The 12,778-nt window shown below is 51.9% G+C and overlaps 1 long non-coding RNA gene across 1 annotated transcript in view; it reads right to left on the bottom strand.

Annotated features, from left to right (window-relative positions):
• Positions 1–572: 572 nt before the first annotated feature.
• LOC128628048 (uncharacterized) overlaps positions 573–12,778 on the bottom strand; it is a 33,584-nt gene continuing 21,378 nt past the window's right edge. Inside the window, exons 2-4 of the long non-coding RNA XR_008392378.1 lie at positions 8,554–8,631; positions 6,454–6,609; positions 573–2,460 (exon numbers count right to left, since the gene is read on the bottom strand). This is a non-coding gene — a long non-coding RNA (uncharacterized LOC128628048). The remainder of the gene's footprint in view (positions 2,461–6,453; positions 6,610–8,553; positions 8,632–12,778) is intronic.

The raw sequence follows: 12,778 nt of genomic DNA, 5'->3' as shown, positions 1-12,778 counted from the left end.
CGCCATTTATCCCCCTTTCCTTCCTTCACCTCCCCCACCCCCTCCCCCCAGCAATCACCACACTCTTGCCCATATCCAAGAGTTCTTTCTAAATCCCTCAACCTGCCCCCAGTATGATTTGTATCACCATAGATCCATTTTGCCTTTAGGGGTGTGTTGTTTTTAAACATAACTTTTTTGCCTGGCCCCTAAGTTATAAATACTATATTCTCCTATAGACACTATATTCTCCTATAATTTCTTCAGTTTTAGCTTTCATATTTAAGCTTATAATGCACCTTGAACTAACATTTGTGTGTGGTGTGAGGTAGGGATCAAGGTTATTTTACACCCCCCCACACACTCCAGCAGCATGTGCTGCATAGGATTGCAGCCATGTCTTTGTCATTACTTGAGTGACTGCATGTGAAACTTCTGTTTCTATACTTTATTCTGTTCCATTTGGATTCCTTTCTATCAGCAATATAACATGCCTAAACCACTCCCTGCCTGAAAATCCCCAAACCTTTCTTAACTCCACACTTTCCTCTACTTCAAAGCAAAGTTTTTTTTAAGAGTTACTGTTTCCATTCCTTACCTCCCACTTTTCCCATAGTCACCTCCAGTCTGCTTTCTGTCACCCCTATTCCATCCAAACAGCTCCCTCTACATTCCTGATGGCCTTTTTGTCAGTAAATCCAATAGATCCTTTATATTTTCCCCTTTATTCCAGGTAGCCACAGCATTTGACACTAATTTCAACTTTCTACTCTGCGAATCCACTTTCCTTTTCTTCTGTGACCCACTCTCTTGATTTTTCACCTACCTCTTCAGGTTCTCTTTCTCCAGCTACTCCTGGTTTCTCACTACTCTCCCTTTTCCATCTCTTTTTTTTCCTTTAATTTTTATTTATTCATTTCAGGGAGAGAGAGAGAGGAACAGAGAGAAGTATTGGTTTGCTGTTCCACTTATTTATGCATTCATCGGTTCCTTTTCCATCTCCTAAAGTTGGAGTTCCTCAAAGCTTGCTCCCAAACCCTCTCCTCTCCCATGCCCCACCCTGTGCTCTGCGGAGCTCATCTTCTTCCATGATTTCACTTACCATCCACGGTGAGGGCTATCAACTCTGGCTGCATGTCAGAATGTCCTGGGAGCTTTGGAAAAATTCCAGTGCTTAGCAGCATCCTCAGAGATTCTGTTGGTCCCGGGGTAAGAACCAGGTGTCAGTATTTTTTTTTAACTTTTAGTTTTCATTCCAACATGCAGGCAACATTAAGAGCCACTGGGAGCTCTGGCTAGTGTAGTTCAATGGATTGAGTGTGGACCTGTGAACCAAAGGGTCACCGCTTGATTCCCAGGCAGGGCACATGCCTGGGTTGTGGGCCAGGTCCCCCACTGGGGGCACATGAAGGGCCACCAATGATGTTCCTCTTCCTCTCCTTCTCCTTCCCTTTCCCTCTTTCTAAAAAATAAATGAATAATATGTTTTAAAAAAAAAGAGCCACTGGGAGAGATACTGGTAATTCCTAAACCCTTCACTCCAGCATATCTGTCCCCATACTTTGTCCCTAGCACTACAAACTCAGCATCCCCAAGTCTTAAGCACCCCCCCCCATTTCTCTCCTTTACAAACCTGAACCCCAGTAGTATATACTTGAGCTGGAAACAGGGGAGTTATTTTTGGTTCTCCAAGCTCCTCAGACACCCTCGGGTCTGGCCAAGTATCTTCTAAATTCCTCTGGAGACAATCCACTTTTCTCTGACCCAGTGTCTACTGCAAGCTAGGCATTGGGGCCATGGGGTGAACAAGACAGACTTCAGTATTGCCTTTAGGAGACTTACAATTTAGCAAAGGATGAGTGAGTGTGGGAGTGAGAGAGTGACTGAATCATCACGTGTTAACATTTAACCTCCCAGCCACGGCCATGGCCATCAGTCACCTCCTGTCTCCTCCCCAGTTCCCTGCTCTAATTTGTATGGTGGTTGGTTTTTCACAGCTCTATTGAGGTTCAATCAACATATATTAATAGCAATGATCTAAAATGTACAATTTGATATGTTTTGACATATGTACACGTTCATGAAATCATCATCACCTTTATGATAATGAAGGCATCCAGGCATCAGCCCCAGAAGATTCCTCCTGCCCCTTAGTAATCCTCCCCTCCAGCCTCCTAAAATCTCCCAAACAAGTCACTATAGGATTTGCATTTTCTAGGATTTCATACACTCTTTCCAGGGGGTCTGGCTTCTTTCATTCAGAAAGATTATTTTGAGATTCATCTATGTTGTAGCAGGTATCAGGAGTCCATTTGTTTTATCACTAAGTCGTAGTCCACTGTATGATATAGCTCAGTTTGTCTACCCATTCACCCAGTGATGGACATTCTCAGCTTCAGGCTCTTACAAGGACAGCTGCTATGAATATCGATGTGTTGCTTTCTGTTGTGGATGGATGTCTTCACTTCTCTTGGGAAATACCTAGAAATGGAGAGGCTGTGTCACGTGGTAGTTACATGTTTAGCATCTTAAGGAGCTGCTGGGCTGTTTTCCAAAGTGGCGGCCCCATCTAACACTTCACCAGCCATGACCGAGCATTCCAGTTTTTGTCCGTTTTTTGGTCTAAAGTGTCTTCATATACTATAGATACACGTCCTGGGTTGGATATACGTTTTATAGAAATTTTAGTCTGGGCTTTGCTTTGATCATTTTCTTTTTTAAAAATACTTTATTTACTTATTTTTAGAGATGGCAGGAAGGAGGGAGGGAGAAAGAGAGGGAGAGAAACATCAATGTGGGTTGCCTCTAGCATGCCCCCTACTGGGAACCTGGCCCACAACCCAGGTATGTGCCCTGACTGGGAATCGAACCAGCCACCCTTTGGTCCATAGGCTGGGACTCAAACCACTGAGCCACACCAGCCAGGACTATCATTTTCTGAATATGATAGTCCTGGCTGTCTTAGAAGTGTCTTAGAAGAGCTCAAGTTTTTCATTTTAATGAAATCTAATTTATTGATTTTTTTCTTTTGTTGTTTGTATTTTTTGTAATGTATTTCAGAAATATTTGCCAAACCCAATGTAATTAAGGCTTTTTGCCTATGCTTTCTTCTAGAAGTTTCATAGTTTTTGCTCTTACTATTTTTAATTAATTTTTGTGTATGGTGTGCAGGACAGTGACTTTCACCAGCCTTACTTCTTCTCCAAACCACTCTCCTCACTACAGGGTGGTTTTGCCAACATGTAAACCCTTCTATGTCACTCCTGGGCTTAAATTGCCACCGTCGAGGCAAATTCCAGTCTCTCTACGGTAGATGCCTCTGCTCGCAGCTGGTCCCAATCAACACCCATCCTTCATCCCCCTGTTCTGTGAACACCACAAGCCATTTCTCAAACACATTGAACATCTCTTTTTTGCTTGGTTTTGCACATGCTGTTGAAGTACCACCCCCACCACCTCCCTTCTGTCACCACGCACTTTTGACATTTCTTGTGAGTCCTTCAAGGATCAACTAAGATGTTGCCTTCTCCAGGAGACCTGGGCAGAGGCCGACGAGGCCTCTGAGTCCCCGTGTCCTGCTGAACACCGCTGAGCACCGCTCAGCACTGGAACCATAATTACCTAGTTACCTGTCTGTCACCCTCTCATCGACCCCCCTGGGGCCACGGCAGGTGTCTCCCCATTCAGGATGCCAGTCAAAGTATGTAACAACTTAGATCCCCTCTCCGGGATATACCACCTGAAAGTCAGCCTGGCCTTTTTCTGCGTCCTCGGTGGCGCAGAGGAGGCCCGGCCTGGCCGTGGAGGGAACCACCCTGGACATTTACCCCTGCACACCTTCCCCTCCACCTGGATCTTTTCCTTCCAGGACACACTGTTCACTTGGAGGTGGGGGTTGGGGGTGGCAATGTCCTTAGGAAAAGCAGGAGCTGGGCTGGAGAGGGAAGGAGGAGAGGGAAGCAGAAGCCAAGGTTTTTGGCAATACAGGTTCTGGAAGTTGAGGACAAACAGGCCTGGGACCACAGGATGGGGTGAAGTCAGGGCACAGAGGGACAGCCTCCAGTCAGGGCCTGTGGCCCCTCAGCAACTTCCCTGTGAGGCTGTGGGCCCCTGGGCAGCTACAAGGCTTTTGCACGTTTCTCCCTGCTCCAGCCAGGCAAGGGGGTGAACCTGAGGTCACCCCACGCCTCTTGCTGCTTTCTCAAACAGCCGCTTACCACAGGGGACCTGGAAAGCCAAGTCAATAACGTGAAACCATAAAATATCGAAGGCGTTGAACGTTTGGACAGAGGAGCAGACGCGGCAAATGGGGCCTTTTCCCAGGCAACTCGTGTGGAACAAGCAAAACAGATTTATGAGCGTCTGGTTGAAACGGAGTTGTGGGGCGGGTGGGGTGAGGGGTGGGGGCTGGCTTCAGACAGGGAAGTCTGTAGCGCAAAGAAAAGATGAAAAATGGGAATTAATTGCATAGCCCCCATGACCATGATTTAAAATGAGTGAAACACTGTCTCTTCTGTAGTGGGGCTTGTTTTGGTGTCATTTGGAGAAACATAAATGCATTTGTCGGCACTTTTATGGGCTCTCCCAAGACCTTCAACCCCTGATCCTCTGTTCTCTGAAAGGGGGCAACTGGAGGGGGTGCTGGCCTCTGTGTGTGTACGGGGCTGGGTGGGCTGTGAGCCCATCCTTGGCCGGGACTGTGGACTCCCAGATGTAGCCACACGGCCTGCATCGGAGTCACGGGGCGTGTCTAATTCTCGCTATAGACTTTGGACAGACTCTGAGGCTTCGAGTGTGCATGCATACACACACGCGTACACACATGTGCACACTGTGTGCACACTGAGTGAGCTTTACTGAGTGCCAGGCTTTGCTGAAGGGAGAAACGAGAGGCCTGACTCTCTAGAACCATCTTCCCCTCCAGCATCCCTCAGGGATCAGCTCATGTGGGAGCAGGGCTTCCTGACCCTCTGGGGAGCCTCCCAGCTCCCCTATAACTTCCAGCACAATCCAGGAAGGTGTTCGGCAGCTCCTCAAATGCCCTCAGCTGGTATGGAACAGGTGGAAGTTTCTCAGGGTCCGAGGCAGTCTTTGGAGGTGGGAGGGGCAGAGATCGCCTGGGCCTGGTCATCTCAGGTTCTCAGGGTCCCTAGGGGAGGCACCTGCCTACCTAGGTCAGTGGAGTTGGGTTAGTCAGAGTCAGAAGGCCCAGAACAGAGCTGCCTCCTAGGGGCTCCATGTCCTTGGGGTGACTTTTCTTCCCTAGGGCACCCCTGAGCCACCCCTATCTCAGTCATAACCACATCTGGTGCCATGGGATGCCCCAAGGCCACAGGAGCACAGAGGTTGTGGCTCCCAGGGAGGGAGACCCTGGGGCAAGAACCTAGGCAGGGGCCCTGGGGAACAGATGCCTCCTCGGAGTTTACCACCCTCCAAACCTGCCCTTGGGAGTCCCGAGCTGTAGTCATGTGACCGTCACTGTCAGCTTCTAGGGGCTGCAGTCCCAAGGGACAGGGATGTGCTTGAAAAGAGTTACACTGCATTGCCTGGCTGTCAGCACACCATAAGGAATGAGCAAGATCAACAAAACTCTGCCACCTCACACACCACCCGGCTCCACTGCCCGTCTGTGTGCTAACCTACGCTTTTTCTTCCTACCTGAGACCTTCCAACCCCTCTTTCCATGGTCTCCCCTGGCCACCTCAGCCAGGACCACACAGACTTGTGAGCACTCCAGCCCCCTAATTTCTGGAGATGGGGATACCAACTTTTGCCATCAATGGTCTCCCCTGGCCACCTCAGCCAGGACCACACAGACTTGTGAGCACTCCAGCCCCCTAATTTCTGGAGATGGGGATACCAACTTTTGCCATCAAACAATTCAGGCCTTGTGTCTATAGCCAGAGCCCAGCACGGTCCTTCCAGACTCCTAAGGCACGCTGTGAGGCCAGCATCAACACCACCTCCATTTTACCCAAAAGGAAACTAAAACCTGGGGAGGTGAATGACTTGGCTAAGGTCTACACCACTGTGAAGGGGACGACCAGCCTGGAAGCCCGGCCTGGAAGCCCAGCCTGGAGGTCTGCAGGCATCCATGTGCTTAGCTCTCCGGGCTCTGTCTCCAGCAGAGAGGAAGCAAAACCTGACAGGCTGTGGTGTGTGTGTGTGTGCTCGCCTCTTCAACACCAACATACACACACACAGGCACACACAGCACAAGTGCACAAGCACACACGGGCACACAAGAATGCACACATGTGTATGAGCACATAAACACATGCATGCACACATACGTGTGCCCATAATCCACACACGTGCGTGCACACATGTGTCCGCAAGCACATCCCCACACAAAGCACACACATGAGTGCATACATGCCTGCACATGAGTGTGCACACACATGGACACGTGCATATGAGGGACACACCCCCTCCACATGCAGCAGAAAGTGCACAGGTTCCCACCCTGCTCACCAGTTGAGCTCTCGGTTGCTCCCCTGTAGGTGATGAGCCCTCCCACTGCTGCTGTTCAATGAGATGATGGATGAGGAGCCCAGGGGCCCAAGGCCTGGGTGATGAGAGAGGCCTCAGTAGGATGGCATGTAGGCCCCATCCAGACTGGGGCGTCACCTGGAATAAAATCATGAGGCAAACATGAGCGAGGCTGTAAACACGGGCAGACAATAGGGGAGACAGGCCCTGAGGCTCCATAATGAGCGTCCGGCCAGGCCAGAGCTTAGGCCCTGCTTGGCTCAGGGGTGGCTGAGGGGACGGCAGGCGGGGGCTGCTCTGTGCTTGGCTGGGACGGCCGTCTCGGCTGCGGCTGGCCGGTCCAGCTCCGAGTTGGCTGGAAGGCCTGGCCTCCACACAATAAACAACAGAGAAAGATAAATCGCAAATGTGTCTGGAACGGGTGGGGAGTGGGGAGAGGTGCAAGGGGGTCACCAGGGGACCTGTTTCCTTCCTTGGCTGCTTCACTACCCCCCTGACTGGAGGGCCCAGCACTCCAGGGGGCTCAGTCCTGGAGCCCAGGACTACTGGGGGCTGGGATGGTGGGACCAGAGACAAGATGTATTGAACATGTGGAGCCAAAGAGGCCCTTTGAGGCAAATTTCCACCTGGAAAATTCCAAAGAAGTGCAAAGTCTCTGTGTGGAGTGGAAGGCCTGGAGGCGGGGCAGAAGTCCTCAGGCCAGGCCAGGGGGCTGTCACGGAGCCCACAGACCCAACCAGCATCCACTGCTTTGGGCCTCCCCACCCCCACCCCAGCCAGGGATATAGGGCAACTGGCTTGTGTTCTCCCCTTTTCTAGAAAAGGGAACAGGCAAATCAATGGGGGCTTTCTCTTCTGTGCCTCCTTCCTGTGTCCCCCAACACGGTCTTAGATCTCCCCCTTTCTCCAGGTGACCTCACACCCAGCAGTTCCACCTGCTGACCCTACTTCTCCAGCTCTACATCTGGTACAAACCTCCTCCCCCAGCTGGATTCTGGGCATTCCCACCTGCATGGCCCCGGGGCACCTGACAGGTGCAGACCCTCTCGGCCACTCCCCTACCGTGAACCTGACCTCAACTGCCTCAGCCGGAGACCAGGGAGCTAGACCTTCGCCCTCCATCCTTCCTCCTCCCCCAGACCCGCAATGTCTCCTTCCCTCCTGTCCCCCACAGCCAGAGGGATCTGCGGGAATGCACATCTAACTTTCCCCCCTCCTGGGTTCCCCATAACCTACAGGACAAAAGCCCAGTTTTTGGGTGCCACAGGGCCCCCCTGTCCTCTCACTCTTTATCCATTATTTTCCCTCCTCTATCACTTGGCACCCACAGAGGAAAGCTTTGGTAGGGCCTCAAATTCACCATACTACCACCCCCCTCCCAACCAGGTGCTTCTAGAACAGTCTTGCAATTCACCTCCTCCCCTAGTCTGAGCAGGAGTCATGGCGCTGCCCCAGGAAGCTGGTATGAGGGAGGAGACATGGACCTGCCATAAAAAGCAAGTTAGTCCGACGGGAGAGACACAACCACTCTCTGGAAAGGGTCTGAGTGGGGAGTCACAGTCCTGGCCCAGAAAGTCGAGTCCGAGGGGGTGCAAGACCTCTTCTGAGAAGCCCCAGTCACAGGAGGAAGGTGTCACTTAGCCCTGGTTGCTGTGATCAGTGCAGAGATGTGGCCCTTCTTATACAAGTCCCTATTCATCAGGCCTCCCCTAAGAGGGTCAGTAGGTGTGGGCCTGGACCCAAGGCACCTCAGCTCTGGGAGGGCCTGCCAGCGCAGGGCACAAGCCCTCATCCGCCTGCAGGAAGCCAGTGGCCAGGCACTGCCAGAGGGATGTGAGGCACGGAGCCAGGCCTGACGAGGGGTTGGCCCTACCAGTGGCTGCAGGGCCGATGTTGGGCGCACCTAATATTAGCCCTGCCGGACTGCTGAGGAGTGCAGAGGACAGGGACCCGTGGTGGCTTTTGGGCAAGAAGGGTAGACAGGCATCTTTGTGCCCCCGACCCAGGCAGCCTATCTCCCAGGGCAGAGACGGCAGGACCTCAGGACTGCCCTTACATTCCCACAGGGCCGCGTCAGGGTACCTGTATGTGCTGCGGGGTTTCAGCTCTCTGCTTCTTTGAGGATAGGTTCCAGGTGACCCGCACTGAACCAGAAGCTCCCTGAAGAAGGAGAGATGATAACCATCTATCACACGCCCACTGTGTCCTTTCCCAGAACCACCTCACTGCTTACTAAACCCTAAGGGAAAATGTCATTGTGGGCTCAGAGAGGATAAGAAACTTACCCAAAATACACAGATAGAGTGTGAGAGAGCTTAAATTCAAACCCAAGCTATCCCGTGCCCCAAGTTGCCTTAAAATACACCTCCCTGGGAGCAGAGACCAGGGCTTCCCCATCACACGCCAATCATCGTACCTCTCCTTTTCTCCCAGGTCCCATCAGCTGCCCCCAGACCATGCGGTTTGGAGCATGGCTACCAGTGGCTGTCCTGCTTGAGAACGTTGTCTAGTCTGTAAAGAACACCTCAACAGCACTGGAAGGGTGGGTGAATGAATGTGTTCCAGTGCCTCCTCTCTGGGCCAGACTCCATGCCACAGAGAGAAGGAAGAAGGGTTGATTCCCGACCCTAGGAGCTTCCATTTTCGTGGGGAAGATGGGCTAGGACCCAAATCTGCCCTGAGCATCAGTCGCTGTGCCGTATGAGTGCACAGAAGCAAGTAGGCGGGAAAGAGCCAGGGGTCCATCCCCCAGGCCAGACATGGGGAATTAATGGTACACTTCATGGAGAGGGGAGTGTTCCAGCCAAATCTTGTGTGAAGGACTTTTCAGGCTCAGTGCTGAGGAGGCGCCACTAAACAGCCCAGACTTTCCAGAAGCCAGGGGTTTACCTGGAAGGTGGGTGAGGTGCACGGGGAGACTGGGGCCCAGGGAGCATGGATGCCTTAGGACACCAAGGGCCTTGACCACCTGGGTAAGGAGCTGGAACTTTCCCTGCAGTCAACAAGGAGCCTGGGAAAATATAAGGCATGGGGTGACATGGCCACCTTGACTACTGATGGGGCTGGTCAGGCAGGGAGGGCCTGGGGGCAGCGGCTCTGGCAGAGGCTGGCACAATGATCTCAGTAAGGGATAGACAGGTCTGTGCCGGAACACTGACAGTGTGGCCGCCACCGGAAACTGTCAGGACTCTCGAGGGGAGTGAAGGTCTGGCAGGATCGCCCACTGAGATAAGACACTCAAGAGTCTCCTGCTGAGGAGGGGTGCCTAGGGTCCATGCAGTGGGGAGGTATATGGGCCTCAACTTCCCTTCTTTTACCTGGGAATTCCCTCCTGAAATGCTCAGTTGCTGTCTGGGCCCCAGTTTCCCTCTTCCACCTCAGAGAGCTTTCCCATAGCTGGAAGGTGGGCAGTAGGACACTCCTCTACCTGGGCAGCCTGGATGGAAGGCCAGAGCCCAACCTTGTCCAGAGGCAGTTCCAGAGGCCTCACGCCTTCTGTTTAACGGGGTTGTGTGTCCACTGGCAGATCCTAACCCCCTTGCTCCAACGCTGTGGCTGGCATGGTGGACCACAGAGCTGGGCTTGCTTGTGGATGGTGCCCTGGGTGTCCAAGCCCACTGGCAAGGGGAACCGTGCCAGGGCCATGGGAAGAGAGGGTGATGGCCCCAGGAGCTTGGGTGTTCAAGCCACCCTCAGTGCAACAGGCAGCTGGCCCTGGCATGGAGCAGGCTGGACTGTGGGTGGCAGGGAGCTCTGGCCCACAGGCAGCTGGCAGTGACAGCAGCTGCTCATCTTGTTTTCCACTCCCCCAGATCATCATCCAAATCACTGCTTTCCCCTGTGGTCCCTGGTCAAGTGGATAGAGACTGGGGCTATAGTGTGCGTCTTCTGAGGCAGCATCAGGCAGGCCTTGCATCCAACCCCAGCTCTGCTCTAGCTGAGCAGTTTCTCCACTATGAAATGAGGATAGTAACAACCACAGTGCCTGGTCTCTAGTGAGTACTCATGGAAGGGCAGCTCTAACGTAGGCAGAGCAGGCAGCAACCCTAAATGACTTGCACAGGAGAGAGGGTCTCTTGATAGATCTGTGGTCAGAAATCCTAACATTGCTACATCGCTGTCTTGCTTATTGTCTCCCCAAGGCCTCCTCCTAAGCAGGGCCCCAGGTCCCTTGTGCAGGATGACAGGATTGGAGGAAAGTCCAGGACTTCAGCCACCTTTGACCACCAATTTTCATGATGTTGGACAGTTTTGCTGATGGTCAGAAAAACACCACCAGCCCAGGAACAGCTCTGGTCTGGCCCTTGTCATTTGAGTGAGTTGGATACACTGGTGACTCCCAAGGACCATTTCAGTGTTTGGCTTTCAGGATGCAGAACCTTCATACCCACTGGCCAGGCATCTGCGCTCTTTGACTCCATGTCATGCCCCTCCAGTCTGAAATACCTGCTTGCTCAGATTTCTTTAACTGGGTTGCTCATATTCTCCTCTGCTACTCCAAGCCCATCTAGTTTTCTAATACCTACCCCAGCCCAGCCTTTCTGGGATTCTTTCTCCTGAGAAATTCAAGTACTTCTGGCTGAGTTGCACAGCCAGGCCTGGATGGCACGCTTTTGCTCAAACCAGTTCCGCCACCAGAGGCCCAATCTTCTCCCCTCCCTGGCTTGAACTATGGGCTCCAGGGCAAGAGCTAGGCTTTGGCATCCCTCTGTGGCCCTTGCAGGCTGAACACACGCTCTCAAGTCAACAGGAACTCAGAAAAGGAACTGGGAAGCTCGTGGCCTTGTTTCCAATCCCTGCTCTGTTCCTTCTAACCAGATGACCTCAGACGGTTCTCACTGCTGACCTCGACCCCTGCTCTGTTATCCTCTGTGAAGTAGAGAGGCACCACCCACCCCTGCATGCCTAGCACACAGGTAAGAATTTGAACTAAGTGTTCTCCTTGGATGATTTCAGTCAATACTCATAGCAATCTTAAGAGGTAGTCTATTATTTACTCCTTGTTTACAGATACAGAAACAAGCTTAGCAGAAACAGTGAATGACTTCTTCAAGGTCCCAGAGCTGGAAAGAGGTGGGGCCACGACCACACCCAAGCAGGGTGACAGGGCACCCTGCTGTACAGCATGCCTTCAGAGGCTATGAATACACTTTGAGCCCTTGGTGTTCTTTATGGAGAAAGAGAAGGTTGCTCTTGCCATTTTAAGATGAGAAATGGAGGTCCAGAGAGAGGCAGTGACTCTTGGAGGCCACAGCATGTCCATAGCACAGCTAGAGTGCTGACTACTGCTCCAGGCTCCTTCCCCACCCCCGGATTTCCTGATTTCTTTGACATCACATGTAACAAGTCTCCTCTGCCCCAGATCATATGAACCAGGTGGGCTGCCCACTGATTCTCATGCATTGGCTGCATGGATGCCAAGCCACTCAGCCCAGATCTCCACCACTGGGCCATCATCACCATTCAAGGCCATAGTCTCAGAGCAAACATAAGCCATAGGCCAAAACCTATAGTTCTGGTTACACCCCACATCCAGGGACGCTTCGCCAAACAGACACACGCCTGGTTGTTAAGAAACATCTAGTGATGTCAGAAGTCCAACTGGGGAGCTATGTGGGTGGCTGTGGTGATGATGGTTGAGACGGTGAAGTTGGTGGAGGTGAGAATGGAGGTGCATTTGGAGGTGAGGATGGAGGAAATTATAGGGATGCTTGAGACATTAGCAGTGGCAATGGTGGTGATGATGGTAGACCTGCTGAAGATGATGGGGATGGGATTAGATTGATGGTAGTAGTAGAAGTGGTAGATAGTATGACAGTGAGGAAAGAGGAAATGATGGGGATAATGGAGATATTGGTGGTAAGGGATGCTGCTGTGGCTAGTAAAACTGGAGGCAACAGTAATGGTGAAAATAATAGCCAGAGGACTTCTAGCCAAGATAGAGGGGTTCCTAGATACACTTTCTCTCCTCACACAACCAAAAGAAGGACAACAAGAAATTTTAAAACAAAAATAACCGGAACTGCTCAAAAACTGTATGGAAGTCTGACAACCAAGGAGTTAAAGAAGAAACACTCATTCAGACTGATAGGAGGGTCAGAGAGGATGTGCAGCTAGGCAGTGGTGGGAGGACTGGGTGGTCCCACAGTCAAGTGCAGATAGGCCAGGAGGAACAACTGGGGAGTGAGACAGACCACACACACAGGGTTCCAGGGTGAGAGACTAAAGCTTCAAAAACCTCTGGCTATAAAAATCTGTGGGGGTTACTGTGGCAGGAGAAACTCCCATCCTCACAGGAGAGTTTGCT

Source organism: Artibeus jamaicensis, unplaced genomic scaffold, assembly GCF_021234435.1.
Source record: "Artibeus jamaicensis isolate MK-2021 breed Jamaican fruit bat unplaced genomic scaffold, CSHL_Jam_final contig_1582, whole genome shotgun sequence".
Classification (NCBI taxonomy): domain Eukaryota; kingdom Metazoa; phylum Chordata; class Mammalia; order Chiroptera; family Phyllostomidae; genus Artibeus; species Artibeus jamaicensis.
The sequence above is the reverse complement of the archived record's forward strand: the minus strand, read 5'-3'. Positions and strand labels throughout refer to the sequence as shown.